Source organism: Notamacropus eugenii, chromosome 1 (assembly GCF_028372415.1).
Source record: "Notamacropus eugenii isolate mMacEug1 chromosome 1, mMacEug1.pri_v2, whole genome shotgun sequence".
In the NCBI taxonomy this organism is placed as follows: domain Eukaryota; kingdom Metazoa; phylum Chordata; class Mammalia; order Diprotodontia; family Macropodidae; genus Notamacropus; species Notamacropus eugenii.
Window position 1 is genome coordinate 412,564,238 of NC_092872.1, and position 21,946 is coordinate 412,586,183.

A 21,946-nucleotide genomic window follows, 5' to 3' on the forward strand; every position below is an offset into this window, starting at 1 on the left:
GAGAAGCATAACTAGGTAAAAAGGGAAAAGAAAACATAAGGGATTCAATAAAGCTAAACTGTTTACAACTCTAAAAGGGAAGATGATATTTGTAATTCTTAAAAATTGTATCACTAATAGTACAGGTAGAAGGAATACATACATATACATATACATATACAGAGAGCATGGATACAAGGTAAATTTGAGAGAATGACATAAAAAATAAACAGATGAGAAAGAGAAGCAAAATGGGTGCAGAAAGAAGGGAGGGATAGAATGGGGTAAATTCTCTTATATTAAGAGGCTCAAAAAATCTATTTCAGTAGAGGAGAAGATGGGAGAGTGGGAGATAGGTGATCAAATTAGAAGAACAAGGAATAGTTCACCTGTCAGATGTATGGAGAAGGGAAGAATTCATGACCAAATAAGAGATAGAGAGCATTATGAAATGTAGAATTATTATATTAAATTAAAAGGCTTTTGTAAAAAAAAAAAAAACACAATGAAACTAAGATTAAAAGGAAAGCAGAAAGCCAGGAAAGAATCTTAACAGCAAGTGTCTCTGATAAAGGCCTCATTTCTCAAATATATAGAGAACTGAGCCAAATGTATGAGAATAGAAGCCATTCCCCAATTGATAAATGGTCAAAGGATATAAACAGGCAGTTTTCAGATAAAGAAATAAATATTTATAGTCATATGAAGAAGTGCTCTAAGTCACTTTTGATTAGAGAAATGAAAATTAAAACAACTCTTATTTACCACCTCACACCAGTCAGATTAGATAATATGACAAAAAAAGGGAAATGATAAATGTTGAAGAGGATGTGAGAAAATTGGGACATTAATGCGCTGTTGGTGGAGATGTTAACTAGTCCAACCATTCTGGAGAGCAATTTGGAACTATGCCCAAAGGGCTATTAAACCGTGCATGTGCTTTGATCCAGACCACTGCTAGATCTATATCCCAAAGAGATCATAAAAAAAGGAAAAGGATCTACCTGTGCAAAAATATTTATAGCAGCCCTTTGCGTGGTGGCAAAATTTTGGAAATTGAAGGGATGTCCATCAATTGGGAAATAGTTGAACAAGTTGTGGTATGTAAATATAACAGAATACTGTTGTGCAATAAGAAATAATGAACATGCAGATTTCAGAAAAACCTGGAAAGATTTGTATGAACTGATGTAAAGTGAAATGAGCAGAATCAGGAAAACATTATACACAATATCAGCAACATTACATGAAGATCAACTATGAATGACTCAGCTCTTCTCAGCAGCACAATGATCCAAAACAAGTATGAAAGACTCACAAAGGAAAATGTTATTCGTATCCAGAAAAAGAACTGATGGACTCTGAATGCAGATCAAAGTGTATTTTTTTCACCTTACTTTATTCTTTCTTATGGTTTTTTTCCCTTTTGATCTGTTTCTTCTTCCACAACTGTGACAAATATAGAAATATGTTTCACATGATAGCACATGTGTAAGCTATATCAAACTGCCTACCATTTTCAGAAGAGGGAAGGGAAGGAAAAAAAACTCAACTCAAAATCTTGTAAAAATGAACACTAAAAACTTTCTTGATATGCAAATGGGGAAAAAGAAAAATACTATCTAAAGAGTGGGTAAAATAATAAAATATAGTCTTCAATGAGAAATCTTTCCTATTCCCCCTTAAAAAGGGAGGAGGTAGCATTAACCAGATGATTTGGATCCCCTTTCCTGTCTGGCTAGTTTGAGTGAGAAAGATATTTTACACTGTAAACCTCTAGAAAAGGGAAACTTGAGGACTTCCCCATCTGGGCCAAAATGTGGCCCATAAATATAGGCTTCTGTTCTTTGTCTCTTTGCATTCATTCTTTTCCACAACAATCTATTGCCAAATCTTTACAACAGTTCTAGGACTTGTTCTGTTCTTTCTATTTACAGCCACAACCCTAGTTCAGGCCCTCATAACCTCTCACCTGTACTCTTGAAATAGCCTTCAAACTGGTCTCCTTGCCTCACATCTACTCTAAGCCATCCTCCGCTCAACTATCAAAGTGATTTTTTTCTAAACTATATGTCTGGCCATGTCATTCCCCTGCTCAGTAAGTGCTGTGATTCTCCATTATTTTGAAGATGAAATATCAAAGCCTCTTTTTGACATTTAAAGCTCTTTATAACTTGATCCCTTTCTACCATTCCAGCCCTCTTATACTTTACTCTTTTTCACAAACTCGGTTGCTATTCAATCATATCCTACTCTTCATGGTCTCATTGGAGTTTTTGGGCAAAGATGCTGAAGTGGTTTGCCATTTCCTTCTACAGCTCATTTTATAGATGAGGAAACTGAGGCAAACATGGTTAAAGTGACTTGCTCACAGTCACACAACCAGTAAGTGTCTAAGGCCATATTTATTTTAATAATGTTTTGGTTTTTGTATGTAAAAACCAATTTTTAACAAAATTTTGAGTTCTATATTTTCTCCCTCCTTCCCTCTTCCCCCTTCATGAGATTTGATCATTTCCATATTAATCATGGTATGAAAGAAGAAACAAAACAAAAGGAAAAATCTATAAAATGAAAATAGTGTGCTTTGACCTACATTCAGACTCAATTAGTTCTTCCTCTATATGTGGATAGCATTTTCTATCATGAGTCTTTTGGAATTGTCTTGGATAATTGTCTTGCTGAGAAGAGCTAAGTCAGTAATAGTTCATCATCACACAATGTTGCTCTTACTGTGTTCAGCATTGTTCTGGTTCTGCTGAGATCACATCTGAACTCAGGAAAATGAGTCTTCTTGACTCCAGGCCCAGCACAATGGAACCACCTACCTGACCACAAACTCTATGATGCAGCTATTCTGGTATACTTTTGCAGTTCCTCAAACATGGCATTCCATCTTTTGTCTACAAGTTTTTGTAGCAGCTGTTCCCCACCCCTGGAATACTCATTTATCTCACCTCTGACTCTTAGCTTCCTTGGTTTCCTATAAGTCAGCTCAAAGTCCATGCTCCTCAGGAGACTTTTCCTAGTCCTCTCAACTACAAAAGCCTTCCCTTTTCAGATTACCTTCCATCTGTTGTGTATATATTCTATATGCACCTAGTTATTTGCATGTTGTCTCCTCCCCTATTAAAACATCCACTCCTTAAGGGCAAGGACTATTTATTACACACACACACACACACACACACACACACACACACACACACACACACACGCATAAAATCTAATCACAAGAACAATGAAATGTGTTATTCTAAAGCCAAAGTAAAAATCGCTGACACGTGTATGTACTGAGCACAAAAAAGTAAAGCAGGCATTCTGGCATTCTTCCTTTTTCACCTAGTTTTTGTTCTTGTCCTTCATTTTAATTGAATGGAAATGGAGAAGGAGAGCAAAGGGAATCCCATAACCTGAGCTGAAGTACAGGTCTTATAGATTTGGGGGTGGAGGTGGAGTTCACAAAAGTAGGACTTAGAGTCACAATAAGGAATCAAAAGTTAAAAGAAAGATTCCCGTAAGATCATCTTTTGGAACAAAAGACCTTAAAACTGTACCAGAAGAGAAAAAAAAAGATAAGTAAAACCAGAGGTATCTGTTTAGCCCATGGTTTTTTGTTTTTGTTTTTGTTTTTTTGGTGGTGATGTCTCATAGCCATACACTAAAAGAGATAAAGCTATCCTTATCAGGGAGAGGCTTTCTAGGTACCACAGGACAATAGATGGTAGCAGAGATAAAAATAAATTCCTAAAGATTCTAAATAGCTGAAGCTTAGAGGATGGCAGCAAAAAGCAGCTTACCAAACGTAAGACTAGTCAAGGTGCCTACCATAAACCTTCCAACAGAGCAGAGATGTGATACAGCAGAGGGGATGTGATGTGTAGATAGACAGACAAGACAGTAGCAGAAGACTGCACAGTGACATCACCAGTGGATGCAGGCAGCTCTGCAATACTGATATAAGTTGCCCCCGCCATGAAGGTACCTTTACTCCTGCCTTGTTTGTGAATGTTTCCTAGCTATACATATTCTGTACACGTGTGATCTCTCCCATTTAGGGGAAAGAGTATTCAGTCTATAAAAAGGGGAGATCTTTTCTTATCACTTTATTCTATCATTTGATTAATGTTTTCTTTTAATTGATGTTTGACTAGGGCAGCTAGGTGGCACAGCAGATAAGAGCACCAGGCCTGGAGTCCAAAAGACTCCTCTTATTGAGTTCAAATCCCGTCTCAGATTCTTACTAGTTGTCACCCTGGGCAAGTCACCTAATCCTGTTTGTCTCAGTTTCCTCATCTGTAAAATGAGCTGGAAAAGTAAATGGCACACTATTCCAGTATCTTTTCTAAGAAAACCTTCAATGGGGTCACAAAGAGTCAGAGATGACTGAAAAATGTTTGGCTCAGAAAAGTAAACACATTGTTGAGGGTTTGTGCACTATGGATTTTGAGTGTATGTTGATCCACAGAATGCCTCAGACCTGGAGTAGTTCTTCTGTAGACCCACATACAAGAAGGGTGAGACATCACATGCTACATAAGAACAGGAACTTTTAAAAAGGTAGACAGGTTATTCAATGAGATAAAACCTCTTGAACAAGAAAACTATAATGTGTATTGAGAAAAGACTTTAGAATAAAGTCATTATAGGGAATGGATTCCCCAGTGATAAAAGAGCTGCTTTAATTTTCCAGGGTGGTTCCAACAACCCATTAGGCCCTTCTCCCAATTTCATTTTTATCACCCTTCTCCTCTGAATGAGATAAAAGCCAACTCTTCGCTTCTATTTGTGAAACTTCCCATAGAATCGTTGAATCCTCAGCTATTAGGCTTGGAAAGGACATGAGAAGTTATCTATTCCAATCCATATCTGAACAGGAATCTCCTTTATAGCAGGTGCCCATTGTAGATATGCTAAGGCAAGTATGAGCTTACCACAAGAGACTCCCAGGCAGCTGTGGTGTAGTAGAAAAAGCTCTGAATTTAAGTCAGAAGACCTGGCTTTAAGTCCTGGTTTCACTCTGATTTTAACTGTTTCACTTTGATCAAATTCCTCTCTGAGAATCAGTTTTCTCATTTGTGGAGTAGGGAGAACTATTTTTTCACTACCTTCCTCATAAGACTGCTTTGAGGAAAACGTTTTGTAAACCTTAAAATGTTATAGAAATACGAACTGGTATTATTATATAAAAGTCTTCCTTCTCCTATCCCTACCTAATCATAGCCAAACCAAGAAAGGAACCATGTCTCAAAGTCCCATTCCAAGTCCAGGCAGGCACCTGTCACCTGCTTGCAGTGCTAGGGACATCCTTGGAGTCCTGCCTATTACGTCAGGAATGTTCAATTCAAAACAACCTTGCCAAAAATCTGCGGATCCCCCTTGGAAGGTCCAGATGGTGTTTTGACAAATCTGTATTCAAGGATAAGAGGCAGTCACAAACCAGAACTATTCATGTGGAAAGAAAGAGCTTGGCTTAAAAAAAAAAAAGATAAGGCATCAAAATGCTTAATCCCCTACTCCTTTCCTAGAATCGCAGAGCTGGAAGGGACATAGAAGGCATCCAGTCCAACTTCCCACCCTCTGAGAACTTATCCAGCTCTGACACTCTGATTTCTGTGTCCTAAGAATTTATTTAGTTTTGAAAACTGAAGGTGCCCCCTTCTCTACTGATTGATAAATCCCTAGCTGGGACCACCATTTCATAAGAAAATGGTGCCCAAGCTATCTTAGCTTCACTCTGACTACCCCTTACTCTCTGGAAATCTCTACCTCCTCATCAATAGCCTTTGCACCAGTGATGCCCTTACCCTGAAGAAAATATAAGCTCCTCAAGGGAAGGCAATGTCTTTTTTTTATTTATTTATATCCCCAGTGCTGAGCTCATTGCAAAGCATATAGTAAGCATTTAATAAATGCTTTGTCTATCTGTGATCTAAGGAAAGATTCAACCCCCAGTAGGGTGAGTTTCTTTGATTAAATGAATTTAAATTTCCCTTTAGAAACTAGCTGTTTAAAAGTGCTATTTTGGAAGAGACCCTTCCTCCAAGCAGCTTGTTAGGATGGGGCCCCTCTCTGGAGAAGCAGGGCCAAAACTATTGGAGATGAGCTGTAGCTGTTGCTAGGGAGATGCTAAGAAGGATTTTATGCAAATTTGGGGGACAGTGTTCCAGAACAGGGGGTTGAGGGTTTTTGTAGAAAGGAAAATAAAATGTAAAAACTCTTAACTGTCTCTGCATAATTATCATTCTAGGTTAAATATTCCCCGTATAAACAGATTGCTTTTGTAGCATTTGAGGCACAGCCTCATCTGTAGGACCCCAGAAAAGCTATGCTAGGTTTGAAGTACTCTATGAGTCAATACCCACTCAAAAACATAATCCATGAGCCCCCACCAATGTGTTTGCTTTTACCAGCCAACCCAAGGACACATTAGTTCAGAATGAAAGATATTCAATCAAAAAACACTGCAAATAAATGAAAGCTGTCCACCATTTCACTCTACATAGACATAGGATATACCACCCGCACACCATCATTGGAGGAAGAAACGTATTAAAGGCATACATGCAGAAATATGTGACATGGATACACTTGTGGCTGGGACAACCCACACCTATAGTCTATAGAGCTACCAACGGCTGGTGACACTGTTGGGGTTTGGGGTGGTGGGGACCCCAAAATACCAACATGCCGAGTCCTGTTTGAATGAATTCGACACAAGCCTTCTTAAAGCCAAAGAAAAACAAAGTTATTAAAGATTAAACATACTGGGTTGGCTCTTAAGGAGCCTAAGCACTTGTAACAAGCAGGCCCGATAGAATCTCAGCTAGACAGAGTCAGAGCTGGATTGAATCTGAGTGTCTTCATGGAGGCGAGATGGAACTTAAATACCAAAAACGACTGAGGGATGAATCCAGGTGTAGCCAAGCAGTCTCAGGTCTCAGGGATGGTCTTGATAGATCCAACCCAGGGAGGATCCTGAAGGGGGTGGCCAGTAATAGGATCAAAGGAAGGAATATCAAAAGAATGCTAAACAGTCTGGGCAATAGGGTTTTGATAAGATAGGGATTGAGAGAAATGGAAGGAGAATCCAAGGAGCGCCCCACCAAGGCCAGATTTTTCAGAGCCCTTTAGACAAATGGAACAATAGCCCTCTCAATCCAAGGGAAAAGGAGTCTTGACTTGGGCTTGTACCCAATCAACATCATCATTTTGCTCTCTGTCTCATCTAAGTGTCATCACTGGGCTTCAGCTTTTCAGAGTTATCTGTGACTATTCCCATTCACCAAAATCTGGTGACTTAAAAACCTCTCTCTGAAAAGGGGAGGTTGACATTTTTTTTTTAGTGTGTAGACAAGATTGTGATGTACCACACCTGGCCAAAAGAGGAAACAAAAACCAGTCAAACGCCCAAAGTTAAAATTAAATCTATTCTTTTGATAGTTCTTTGTCAAGGGGACCTAAGTGGCACAGTAGACACAATGCAGGGCATTCAGATAGGAAGACTCATTTTCTGGAGTTCTAATCTGGCCTCAGACACTTAGTACCTGTATAACCCTGTTTACCTCAATTTCCTCATCAGTAAAAGGAGCTGGAGAAGGAAATGGCAAACCACTCCAGTAGCTTTGCCAAGAAAATCCCAAATAGAGTCACAAAGAGTCTGACACAACTGAAAAACAACTGAACATTGAAAGTCCTTTGTCTGGTGTTGATTTAAAAGCCATGGTCCCAGACTTGCGTCCCAAAAATCTATTTTGAAAACAGCAAAAGTTTACTGAAAACAAATAAAACAATTCAATTAAAAAATTCAAAAAAAGAAAATAGCAAAAGTTGTGTAGAGGCTGGGGTGCAGATGTGAACCCTACTCCAAAGAGCCTTGTTGATTAGCATACAAATGAAACTGGAAGTCAGAACAAAAGCTCATTTAAGAAAGCTGGGATATTGCCCTCCCTTCTTCCTGGTTCCAGAAGTCCTGCCTTTATTATGCATATCTACCTGCTAGAAAGTCCCTGACTTTGAACTTCATTTTGACAAGGGAAAAAAACAACTTCAATGGTTTCCCTACACTGTTTCTATTTCTGTTTTCTGTTTCTATAGAACAGAAAGCTCTATCGGGCACCTAAGGTTCCAGAAATTCAAGATTATGCTGTTATCCCAACTCAAGTGATTTGGTGGTCAAATCACCATGGTACTAGCAGAGCTTAGCATTTCAATAAAACTAAAGGGGGCATTTCTTGATATATCTACCTAAGAGAGATGGAGATACTGATTATCATCATTAATAGGTCTGAATGGAATTGCAACTGTTAATGAAAGAGAGGAAGAATTTTATAGAAAACTGGAAGAAACTTTAGAACATGGAGCATAGAATATCTAAGCTAGAAATGATTTTGGATAATGGAACACAAAATGTTGGAGCTGAAAAGAATCTTAGAACATAGAATTGCAGAGCTAGAAGGAACCTTAGAAGACAATGTGAAAATGGAATGGGAACTTAGAATATAAACTGTCAGAGCTGGAAGTTCATCTAATCCAGACCCCTCATCTTACAGATGTAAGAACACAATGCAGATAAGTGGTAATGGTGGGACAGAAACCTTTCAGTCCCTGAATCCCAGTCAACTATGCCATGTGCCTTGCCTAGAGCCACCATCCCATGCCTTGACACCTACTAGGCAGGAAACTAAGGTCTACTGAGAATTTGGGCTACATTCCATTTGGAGGAGAATTAGAAAGTGGCTATCAGGCTGGAGATGAAATAATTTAAGAAGGACCAAAGAAAAGAATCTGGTTTAATTGACTAATTACCAGCAGAGTTTTCCATTCCTCTCTCTCCCCATCCTTCTTTTCCCTTAGAAATATCCCACCCCTGAGAGGAAAAGCCCTGGACTAAAAAGAGTCAAGACTCATCAGGTTAAACCTCCTATCTTCCACTTATTGACTATGTGACCTTGTTCAAATCACTTCCCTCTCTGTGCCTCAGTTTCCTCTTCTGTAAAATGAGAATTATAATAATTGTACTTCTTACTTCACAGTTAATATAAGGATCAAATGAAATAATAAAGTTCATTGAAATGATAGAGCTCTCTGGACACTCTAAGTCATTTTCTACTCAAAACCCCATGGATCTGTGGTTTCATCAGTGAGGACTTCCACTATCTAATGCAGATCACAACCTCCACTTCACCTTAATTAATTATCTTTATAAGTGGCTGTGACCAAAAAGAAAATTATTGCCTGATGGCCAACTTCCTGGCCTTCCTTCCCCTGTACTGAGCAAAGTTGGCTCTTGGATGCCAGACACAACTATTTGAAGTCTTTTTCAGCTTGAAATTTCCCAGATCACAGGGAATGCTATTATACTTTCATATTATATAGAGGCATGGAGAAAGATAAAGGCAGAGCTAGAAAGAATTTTACATCAGTTTTCTAGTCCAACACCTTAATATTAAAGATGAGGAAACAGATTCCTAGAGAAGTAACATGACTTGCCCAAGATCACACAGTCCATGGAATGGCAGAGTCAGGATTTGAATTCAGATTCTCTAATTCCAAATCCAGCACTCTTTGCACTGCACCACTTGACATTAGTGGAGGAAAACATAATGTAAAGATGAGTTCTTATTATAATTGTTGTTGTTAGTATAATTCTTAGCAATCTGTCTAAGGTTTGTTTTTTTTCCTTCCTCTTCCCTTCCCTTCAGCTCCTCCTGCCTCTACTGCTCATGACTCTTCTGCAGCTTTTGAAGGATGTTTGCTGTTGACTAGTCAGAGTCCTGTGCTCCATGCCTGGAGCTCTTTAGGAGGAAGGTGTTGTCCAAAATGAATACATGAATAAAAAATCTCTCACCAGTAACTGAAGCACATCCTTTCACGCCACCCACCCCTTTGCAGCCCTGACTCTAGAACTGTGAAGAAGAGAACAAAGCCCTTTTGTGATATTCCCAGATCCTTTGGGGTAGTCTGGGAGTCTGGACACTGCCACTACCTGCTTGTGACTTTAGGCAGGTCATTTCCCATCTCCAGACCTTAGCTTCCTCATCTGAAAAAAAAGAGGCTCAACTGAATGACCTCGAAGGTTCCTTCTAGCTCTGACATCCTCATGTCCTTGACTGCATAGTCTGATGACTTTCTTTAGGGTCATAGGATTCTCCCCCTAAAGTAGAAATGTAGAAATGCAATTTTCTACCAAGGAGTATTTCTCCCAGGGACACTGAGTATGTCTTCCAGGTAGAAAACTTCAGAGCAAAGTGTGGTAGAAAGGAAAGAATCTTTCCTGAGAGACAGGAGACCAGAGCTCTAGTCTTGACTTTCCCACTGACTGACTTAGTGACCTTCAGTGTGTCATTTCAATTCTATAAGCCTCAGTTTCCCTATGTGTAAAATAAACTGGTTCAATGAAATAATTTCTAAGTTGACTTCTTGTTCTAACAGCCTATAGTCTACATTCTAAAGTTCTTCCAGCTATCCTCAGCTATGATAGTGTATGTTCTAAGGTTTATTCCTATGTTGATATTCTAGAGCTCTAGGATTCTATAAAAAATTGTGATCCTGTCACTGACCAAGGGTTCAAAGCACCAGGACTCTCAGTAACTCTGTGGGAAACTGAACTTGTAAAAGGCTTTTTTACATGCCAAGGAAGGCAAAGGCAAGACATATAAGGCCCTATCATGTCTGGAGTTAAAAAGAAGAAAGGGGACTTAATTTTACTTCTAAGACAGGTTGTTTTGTTCTTATTGCAAAGCTTCAAGAAAATAAAACCATCACCCACAGCAAAGCATCATCCCACTCATTTGGTGAGGAGGCAGTTGCCAGGTGCCCACTTAAACATCCATGAAATGCAATTCGTTTCCAATTGGATTTGCTAAATGTCCTTTTTTCCTCCTCTCTAGTTTCTCACCTGGTGTTCACACATCTTTTCATAGACTCCTAGAATCCCGGAGCTGGAGTTGTCTTTAAGAACTCAGAACGAAGAACTAGATGCAATCTTGGAACAAAGAACTAAAAATGTCAGCATTAGAAAGGACATAAGAACACCGAAGACTGTCAGAGCTGGGAAGGACTTTAGAATAGAGTGTCAAACCTGGGAGGGACCTTACAGCGCAAAATCTCAAAGCCAAAAGGGGCATTATTAGCCAGAACACAGAGATTAAATGTCAGAAGTAACAAGGATCTTAGAACATTAGATGTCTGAACTGAAAGGAACCTTTTCTCTGAGGCTATTCGTTATGCTTGGGATAGCATTCTTTTCCCTCTTTGCCTTCATCATTGGCCTTTACTTGAGACCACTCTCCCTTCCCCTTAGGGAAGAGGAGCTCACTTCCTCCATAGGGTCCGTATTCCATTGTTGAACAGTTCTGGGTGCTTTGGAGGGTCTTTCTTTTTGAATCAAAATCTGCCTTTCTGCAACTTCTACCCAGCTCTCCAAGTTCTATCCTCTGGGGCCACACAGAGTCAATCTAATCAGGGTCATAGGATCATAAAACTAGAGCAGGAAGACTTCAGTGGCCAACTAGTTCAAATCCCTTAGCACTATGTGGCAGTCCTTCAGATACTTGAAGACATTATCGTGTAACCCCTTTAAGTTTCTCTTCCCTAGGCCAAATATCCCCTAGCTTCTTTAAATGATTCTTTATAGCATGACTAAACTGAAGGAATTCTGCTTCCTTCAGAGATTTTATATACAGGAACTCTCCAGGTGGGTTGTGAGCAGGTTGTTCTGAGATGTCAAAGTGACTGACAGAGCCATCTGGGAGGGGGAGGGGGAGGAGGAAGGAGGGGAGGAGGAGGCAGAGAGGGCTGCTGTATGTCCAAGACCATCCAACCATCTTGTCATAGTACCAGAAGCCTAATCCAGGAAAGTGTCCTGAAGGCAACAGAAGGTATTCAATCAAAGTCACTCTGTCCTTGAGAGTATCTATTATTGGCAAAATCATATGGAGGTTTTCCATATGTGCTTTGTTGAGAGCTGCCAGGTTGTCCCAAGCTGATGAAATTTTAAAAGAAGAAAAAAAGCCTTGAAGTAAAAAGAGAAAAAAATGAATGTTTCAAAGCTCCAAGTTTCTTGGATCTTTCAAAGCCTTCTTTAGGAGCAGATTAAGCCCTTTCCAGGCTTGCAGTGCATCATTCTCGAGGAGATAACAGAGCAGTTCTCCTCTACTACTAGAACAGAGAGAGCTCTGTCCATGGCTTGTGACTCACTCACTACTTCTCTATCAGAAAACAAAACAGACTTCTACTTCCAGAGACAGTGAGCTCCACATCATTGGAAGTATTCAAGCAGAGATCGTAAGACTTCCTGTTTGGTATACTACAGATGAGATACCCAAATCAGGTGGGAAGCGAGACTAGATGACCTCTTGGGTCCCTTCCTGCTCTAAAATTCTGTGAGCTCAATCCCATTCCCACCCAAGAGAGCATGGGTACAATCATGGCAAAAAAAAAGCCCAACTTCATCTCTAAAGAGTCCAGTCATTCTAAAATGGGTCTGACAATGCCAAAGGACCCATGATGGAAAATGCTGTCCACCTCCAGAGAGAGATCTGATAAACTATGAGTACATATTAAATTGTACTTTTCTTATTTTTTTTTTTTTTTGCTATTTTTTCACAACATGACTAGTATGGAAATACGTTTTGCATGATTTCCAATGTATAATGGGTATCTTATTACTTGCCTTCTAAATGAGTCAGGAAGGGGCTGCAGGGAAAGAGATAATTTAGAACTCAAAATTTTTTTAAATGAGTGTTAGAAATTAACAGCTAGATGGAAACAAATTTTTTCAAAATAAAATGAATCTGAGATTGGTCATTGGATGTGCATACTTAGGTCAAGAGCTGGACTGAAGAAAATCCTAATCCAGGCCCCATAAACTCTAATCTCACTAATAATGTAGCACAGTGGAATGTGTCACAACTGGATGTGACATCAGAAGACGCATAGCTCAAGCACTTAGTAGCTCTGTGACCTTAGACCTTTTGACCCCTCCGAAACTCTACTCCCTCATTAGTAAAGTGAGAAAAAAAATACATGCATAGTCCTTCACCACCATCCTCCTCTGATGCTATGGCCTGGCATAGAGGTGATACTGGATTCTGGAAGCTGTCAATCAATCAGTCCACAAGCTTTTGTCAAGTATTTTCCATGTGTCAGCACTGTGTATACAAATGTAGCCCCTCTCCTCCTGGAATTTATATTCAATTAGGGCTAGAGGAAGATATATTTGCAGATAATTAAGGAACAGAGAGTGGGCCAGTGATTTCATTAATATAGGGAATTCTTAGTTAAGGACACTCTCCCTACCAATGCAGGTTGACACCTTATCTAAAACTTAGAGTCTTAGTTGTCTGGAACGCTGAAATGTTAAGTGACTTCTTCAGGATCGCATAGTCAGTATGTCAGTCAGAGGCAGGACTTGAACCCAGATCTTCCAGCTCTGAGGTCAGGTCTCAATCTCTCATCCCTGACTCTCATCCTATCTCTCTGCTTCTCATTGAAGAGATGTAATAAAAAGAAGAACAAAAATAACTGAGATTGATATAGTTTTTTAAGGTTTATAAATATCTCATGTTATCCTCACAGCAGGGGTGGGAGGTATATACTCTACTATTATCCTCATTTTACAGATCAGAAAACTGAGACATACAGAAGTGAAGTGACTTGCCCAGACAGAGGTTAAGTGATTAGGAAGTGCTTGATGCCAGTTTTGAATTCAGGTATTCCCGATTCCAGGTCTAGTGCTCTTTCTATCTACTGTGCCATCTGGCTGCCTATAAGTAAATATAGCATATATAAAAGTAAATAGTGCCCAATAATTTTTCAGAGGGGAGAGTACTAATAACTGGAGAATGGGGGAAAACTCTCAAAGGAAGGTGATGAGCTACCCCCTAAAGGGAGCTGGGTAAGAGGAGGAAGGAATGGTCCCTTTACTTCATCCGGTATAGTGGAAAGAGCCATGCCAGGAGAATTGAGTCTGAGCTCCAGATCAGGCCTTTCCTAGCTATGAACCTCAACAGACACCTCTTCTCTTAGCCCCATTTCCATCCTTTGTCTAAGGGGATGGTGATCTTCATATAGCAGAAACAGTTAGCTCTCCTCCAATTGTGGGAGAGGGAGAGGTTGGAATGGGTAAGGATATCCTCAGCTTTATCCACCCATTTCTCCCACCAGATAATAAGATACGGCACCCAAAATTGACTGGCTTTTCCCACCTGTCCCTAGATTGTAAGAGGCTAAGAGCAGTAGAAGGGAGGGGAGTTGGGAAGTTCACCAGAAGAATAGTTTGGAATCTGGAACTACACGTATGGTGTTACTCATGATTGGGTATATTCTCAGGGATGAGAGACATGTGGAACTTCAGTACTTAGAGGAGACACAGAGTACTCTTCTGTGGGCAGAGAAAAATGTCCCCAAGTTCCTAACTCAGACAAATACACTCTGGTGACATTCCTCTTTCTTCTTCTGAAGGAAAGTATCTCCTGTTGGGACAGCTGGACTGAGACATCACCTAGTAGAGAGCAGCTGGAGAGGACAATGGGATCCTACCAAGAGTGGCAGAGACCAGCCTCTGACAGCTGGCTGAGCAAAAGGAGAGGATGCTGGGTGCCACCTGCTAGAAGTTTCTGAGAAGTGCAGGCTGAACAACTCAGCCACAAGAGAGAACATGCCAGCCTCAACAAGATGCCTGGTGGGAGTCCTGAGACTATAATAAACACTCAAGGAAGAGTTATATCTCTGGTATGGCAATTTTCTAGTAACTCCAATTTGACCCTATTTGCTCCCCCTGACTTACTATTAACTTTTCAAATGTCAGGGGTGGGAAACCTGCAGCTTCAAGGCTACATGTGGCCTTCTAGGTCCTTGGGTGTGGCCTTTTGACTGAGTCCAATTTTCTGTGAAGTTTGGACCCAGTCAAAAGGAACCAAGGGAAGTCAATAATTACACTCTCTGGAGTTATGTCAGATGCTCACATTCCCTGATTATCTAGACATGGACAAATGAGCTTGAAAAGAAGGTTCTCCCCTCCCAAGTCTTTCTGTTGTTGTTGCTGAGTGATTTTTCAATCATGTCTGACTCTCCATGATCCTGTGTGGGGTTTTCTTGACAAAGATACTCGAGTGGTTTGCCATTTCCTTCTTCTGCTCAATTTATAGATGAGAAAACTGAGGCAAACAGGATTCAGTGACTTGGCAGAGTCACACAGCTAGTATCTGAGGCCAGATTTGAACTCACAAAGAGGAGTCTTCCTGACTCTGTCTACTGCATCACCTAAGTCCTCCTGTTTGGGCCCTTAATGTTTGGAGTGGAACCTCTGATATGAGGATTACTTGTACTATCCCTGGGATGTTATGAAAACCATATGAGATGGTATAAAGACAACATTTTGTAGCCAGAAAGTCCTAATCAATGTAAGCTATGATTATTGCTATTTCCTCCCGACCAACCTTTCCTTTGTAGCCACCCAGTGATTCTTGGGTATTAGCCTAGAGTCTTCACAACTTAAATCAGACATTATCCCCAACGAACCCTCCTCTTTAGGAAGGGGATGGGAGAGGTCCTAGGCTAATTGTTCCCGAAGCAAACTCCTAAGCTGAGGGGGTGAGCTATGGGAATCTAGAAACCTGCTTTTCCCACTTCCCTGGCATCTGGCACAGTTTAGCAGGTTACCATGGTATCATTCACCAGAAGCCTGGGGAGATAGTGACAGGAAAGCTGGAGAGCAGAGGGGACCACCATCTGTCTACAAGGATTTCAGAGGAATTGCTTCCACGTGAAATTGTCAGTGAGACCAGAAAGCTGAGAGGGGAAAAAAACAAGATTTCAAAATCATAAGATCATGGAATTTTGAACAGGAAAGGACATTAGAATACAGCTTGGAATTAACAGAGCTGGAAGGGACCTCAGAAACCACCCAGTTAAACCACTCTGTTTCATAATGTGGAAAGTGAGACTCGTGTTGAAGAAGCAAATTGCCCAAGGTCACCGAAGCATTATGTGGCAGAGCTGAGATTCGCATCCAGAACTTGACTCCAAATTCTCTGCTCTTTCCATTGCATCATGCTGCCTCCTCTAAGAATCCAAATGGCTCCAGAATAATGCTTCATTCTCTGATAGCATAGAGAGGCTGAGAAAGGGAATATTAAAGGCTAGAAACAACCTCACCTCCAACCCGATCAAGTCAGAGTTTCTTTCATGCCTTTGCTAGGAGTGAGCATTGAAATGGGCCTCAGGAAACCTAGGGTCCAGTTCTCAACCCAGAGCAATTGCCTTTCTGCAGGCCTCGGTTTTCTCTTCTATTGGACTAGGTAGATGGTCTCTAAGATAATTTTCCAGTGCTGGCAGTCTGGGTTTGTAACCTTCTGTTTTCAAGAAAGCAGAGACTGAGATAAAGTGATGCATTTTTTCCCTTCTAAAATCTCCTTTTGACCTTTACTATTGCAGCCTCTCCCATACTGGTCTGCTTTAAGGCTGTGAAAGGCTTACCTAGAGCCCCAGAGCAGGGAGACCAGAAGACTTAGGAGGGCCCCAGGGACTCAAGTAGTTGCAATTTTGATCAAGCTGCAATTAATATGCAATCTGCGGTGTCTAATTGAGTATTTATTTTTTGCTCTTTGATTAAATGACAGCTTAATGCTTATTTTTTTTATTTAGTCCTTGGCACACACACCTATTTTCAAGATTAGCTGGCCCTTGGTCACCAGAAATGGTTTACATTTCCATACTAACCACTAAACCAAACTGTCTCATGAGTACTCAGCATAGGAAGGGTTTTGAACTAGCCTTCTGGGCCACATCTTCATTAATGAACCTCAGGGCCATCAATGAGACCAGTTACTGGTCCTCTCACTCTCTCTTCTCATCCATCTTTCTGTTCCTCCTTTTCCTTCATTGTCTCTCTCCCACTATGGTACTCACCATCTAGAACAAGTTATACTTCCTTTTTCTTGTTCTCAGTCATCTTCTCTATAAAATAAGGAGATTGGAAGAGATGAATTTAAGTCCCTTCCAGCTTTGATACTATATATTCTATATTTCAAAGTCCCTTCTAGCCCTAACCTTCTAACTCATTAAAAGAAGGCTGAACTAATACCATTACTAGGGACGTATCCCAAAGAGATCATTTAAAAAAAAAAAAAAAGGGAAAGACCTACACTGACAAAAATATTTATAGCAGCTCTTTTTGTAGTGGCCAAGAATTGTGTGTTCGTCCTTCGTTGCCAGAGAAGGCCTTGCCATCAGAGAAATGATGACATGACTTGAACTTGACTTTGTTTTGAGTGAGGGAGGGTTGTGGAGGTTACCAGCCTCACTTCTCCTCCAGAGCCATCTGAATCCAGTGACCAGATATTCATCAGGATGACTGGAGATGACCCAGGATGAGGCAATTGGGGTTAAGTGACTTGCCCAAGGTCATACAGCTAGTGAGTGTCAATTGTCTGAGGTGAGATTTGAACTCAGGTCCTCCTGACTCCTACACTGGTGCTCTATCCACTGCACCACCTAGATGCCCCAGCCAAGAAATGTAAATTGAGGGGATACCCACCAATTGGGAAATGGCTAAACAAGTTGTGGTATGTGATTATAATGGAAAACTTTTGTGTTATAAGAAATTATGAGCAGGCAGAGTTCAGAAAAACCTGGAAAGACATACATGAACTTATGAAAGTGAAATGAGCAGAGCCAAGAGAACGTTGTGCAGAGTAACATCAACACTGTGAAATGATCTACTATGAATGACTTAGCTCCTTTCAGCAATACAATGATCTAAGATAATTCCAAAGGACTCATGATGAAAAATGATAACCACATCCAGAGAAAGAACTGATGGAGTCTGAATGCAGATCGAAGCATATATTTTCACTTTATTTTTTGTGTGGTTTTATTCTTTTGGTTTGTTTTTTCTTTCAAAATATGAAAATATGTTTTACATGTTTGTACATATATAACCTATATCAAATTGCTTACCATCTTAGGGAAGGAGAGAACTGAGAGAGAGAAAAAATTTGGAACTCAAAAAATTTATTAAATAAATGTTTTAAATTGTCTTTACATGTAATTGGAAAAAAATAAAATACTATTTAAAAAGAAGAAGAAGGGTTATTAGTGGCTACTGTGTTTGCCTTGGAGTTAGAAAGACCTGGGTTATAATAATGCTTCTGATGCTTAATAGTTATGTGACCAAAGGCAAGTCACTTTTTGTTAATCTAGAAGCATCCCCACCTATAAAATGAAGATAACAATATTTATCACACCTACCTCATAAAATCATTGTGTTTCAAATGAAATAAAGCACTTTGCAAATTCTGAAACACTATATAAATATCAGTTATTATTTTAAGTTCTTCTTATTCTTATATTGTAGTGTGTTTCCGTTGGAAGGGATCTCAGACGTTACATAGTCAAACTCTCATTTCATAGATTAAGAAACTGAAGCTCAGGGAAGGCAAAGAACTTCTACAAGGTCACAAAGCTAACAAGTAGCAAAGCTGGGACTCAGCTTAAAACCTCTGATTTCAGTATTATTTCCATGATATCAAACTACTTCCCACAAGGGAATTTATTGGATGATACAGTTATCTTCTCCCAAGAAGTTTTTCCCAGTAAGATTCCCCCACTCATAAGGACTGTTCCTTCTCTTGTCCTTACAAAGCACTTGGCTTATACCTCTCCAAGGTGCTGCTCATGTAATATTGTGTCATACAATGATCTGTATTTGTGTTTTATCCACCAACTAGATTACCAGCTCCATGAAGACAGGTTTTGTGTCTGTATCTCCCATAGCACCTACTAGACAACCTCCATTGTGAATTTAATTTCATCAAATCATGAAACTTTTTGAACTGGCAGGGAACTTAAATGTCATCTAGTGCAATTCCCTCATTTTCAGATAGGGAAACTGAGGCCCAGAGAGGTAAGTGATTTTCCCAAGATTACAGAATGAGCTAGCAACAGGACCAAGAGTAGAACTAGACCCCCTGACTATTTCCCCTACAGCACATTGTCTCTCCCTTCTAATCTCTTTTTTCTTTTTTCATTTCTTTCCTTCTGCCTGTGCCCAAAGCCTAGCTAAGGTCCTGAGGCTCCTGGTAAAGAAGACTTAGCCTTCCTGGGGGCTCTCACAGCTATTATCTCAGCACAGTAAAACCTCAGAATCTCTTGGGAAGACTTGGTGTGAGAAGGAACTATAGAGATCTTGACAGGGGAAATTACTTTTCCAAGGTCACACAGGTAGAAAGTAGCATAACCCGAGAGTTGTACCCAGATCATTCTGACTCCAGGTGCAGCGTTCTTTCCACTATATCATGCTGCCCCTTGTCTGGAACCATCTGAGTAGGCAGAAGCCTGGTAGCCTAGAGGTAGTTTCTGTTCTCCCAGATGATCCCCTGTCAAGCATCCTATCACAGACTGGATGCCCTACTTAGCCAGCACCCTAAGAATCAGCCCTGGGGAGCAAGGCAACTTCTGGGCTGTCAGCAAAGAGACTGTCAGCCCTCTGATCATTTTCATTCCTCAGGCCCTCAGCATAAACTGGATCCACCAGGGAACTGACTGATTGATTTCACATTTATTGTGCCTGTTTCTTCCCAGGAAACCTAGGGAAGTATCTGCTAAATAAGAGCTACCATGAGAGAGAGAATACCTGAGTTCTAGCCCAGGCTATATCAGTTAACTGGCTGTGTGACCTGTCAGACTGTGTCCTTTCTCTGAGTCTCAGTCTCATCTGTTGTAAAATTGGGGGAGGGGTGTTGTACAAGAGGATCCCTGAAAGGTCCCTTCCAGCTTCAGCTTGCTGTGAGCCACAGAGACTATAGAGAAATGACTACATTCATTGAAATTGTAAGTGCTAAAGAGATACAAGGATGGAATCAAACGATGGAAGCAAATGGGGTGAGAGAAAGAAAAGACTGATATGCTAAGAAATGGCCAATCTACCCACTTGTACACACTTACACAAATGGAACTGAGAGGAAAAATTTTCCCTACTGAGCCTATAATAGATTCCAGGTAGAAGGTGTGGTAGATAGTGAGTTGGACTTGGGGTCAAAGAGAATTGAACTTGAAATATGCCTCAGACACTTACTAGCTGTGTGACTTTGGGCAAGTCACTTAACTTCTGTCTGCCTCAGTTTCTCCATTTGTAAAATGGGGATAATAATAGGTCCTACCTCCCAGGGTTGCTGTGAGGAACAAGGGAGATAACATGTAAAGTACTTTACAAACCTTAAATGTCTACTATTAATATTATTATTATTACCATTGTTAGAAAAGGAAACCTGATGTTCTGTACTCATGACTTACAGACTGAAGGTGGAATAAGTTTCAGCCACATGCTGGCTAGAACTTGTCTTGAAACGAGACCAGCTGATTGAGCCCTACAATGGTGAAAACAAAAGAACATGAGTCTGGAGTCTATTATTATCCCTGGCACATAGTAAATACTTAATAAATGCTCTATCTACCTATCTCTCTATGTCTCTATCTATCTATCAAAACCCAGGTCCTCTGACACCAACTACAGGGCAGATGAGAGAGGGCTTTGGGACCTTAAAGGACTTTGCCATACCTCTTTATCCCTATTGTAAAGTAATGGATAAGGCTAGATGTTGAGACTTGTCCTTCTTGGATGTCTCCATCTGCTCATTCTAAGATGAAGACTGGGTTCCCAGCTTCATTAATACAGAAACTCAATCTGATCACTTCCCCCAAGAATCTTCTCTGGAGACAGATTCATACCAAAGCTTTAACTAGGGAAGGCTTTGCCCAAGGGTGCTGAAATTTAGAGACTGATAATTGGGGGCTTTCTTCCTAGTCTCCAACCACACTCCCATGGCCATACCTAAGTAAACTTTTCCTCACTCTCATCCTGAAGAACAATGTCTCCTTACTCTTGGCTCATCCTATATTCAATCCCTAATAATCCTTCATTGGCATAGAAATATCAGTGTTCCAGGGCTCCTTCCTGAAAGAACACTCCCAAGGTGAGCCATCACCTTAGCCCCTCCTTTTCCCAGATACAAAGATTCTAGAACTTACAGTGGCAAATCTATGTCATAGAAGGATTGGTTGAAGGAAATGGGGAGGTGGGTAGAAAAGAAAGGGGGAATTTTCCAGAAAATAAAAGCCTTAGGGAAATATACCATCTTCAGATATCTGAAATGCCATCGTGTAGAAGTATTGGCCATATTCTACTCGTTTGTCTTTTGTTCTCGAAGAGGACTATGACATCAGGGAGATGATGCCATGACATGCAAAGGAACTGGATGGAAATGAGGAAGGCTGTGCAAAGATCACCAGCCTCACTTTCTCCTCTGGATCCAGATCAGGATGACTGGAGATGGCTATCTGTATTCTAATTGACCCATTGGTGAAACTAAGATAATGAGAAGAAACTAAAGGGAGGCAGATTTTTACTTACTATAAGGGCAAATTCCTTAACAATAAAAGCTGTCCAACAGTGGGGTGGAATTTCTCAGAAGGTATAAAGCTCCCCATTCTTGAAGTCTCTAAAGCACTGAAAGTCTTGTTTTTGTTGTTGATGATGATGGTGGTGGTGGTGGTAATGATGATTGTGATGACGATGCTACTGTTGTTATTAGAGATATAGCAAAAAGAATCACCTATCATACACAGATTTGGACTAGGTAATCTCTAAGATCCTTTCCAACTAGCCTTTCCCAATCCCCCTTAATGCTAATGCCATCTTTCTGTTGATCATGTCCAATTTATCTTGTCTACATCCTGCTTGTGCTTAGTTGTTTTCATACTGTCCTCTGAACAGAGACTGTGAGCTCCTTGAGAGCAAGGAGTGGTTTTGTTTTTTCATTTTTGTTTTTTGGGAGGAGTTGCCTTTTTTTGAATCCCCAGTGTTTAGCACGGTGTCCAACACATAGTAGGCACTTAGCAACTGCTTATCAACTGACTGACTATAGAATTTAATAATTATATTAAATAGAAGCACCACATATAT

At 40.3% G+C, this 21,946-nt stretch overlaps 1 long non-coding RNA gene across 2 annotated transcripts in view; it reads right to left on the bottom strand.

The window, feature by feature from the left end:
- LOC140518722 (uncharacterized) overlaps positions 1-21,483 on the bottom strand; it is a 58,852-nt gene extending 37,369 nt beyond the window's left edge. Inside the window, exons 1-2 of one of the 2 annotated variants that reach the window (XR_011971997.1) lie at positions 21,395-21,483; positions 20,278-20,351 (exon numbers count right to left, since the gene is read on the bottom strand). This is a non-coding gene — a long non-coding RNA (uncharacterized lncRNA). Of the gene's footprint in view, positions 1-20,277; positions 20,352-20,815; positions 20,970-21,394 lie in introns of those variants that run through there. The other variant, XR_011971996.1, reaches the window with a different exon arrangement.
- Between the last annotated feature and the right edge of the window lie 463 nt (positions 21,484-21,946).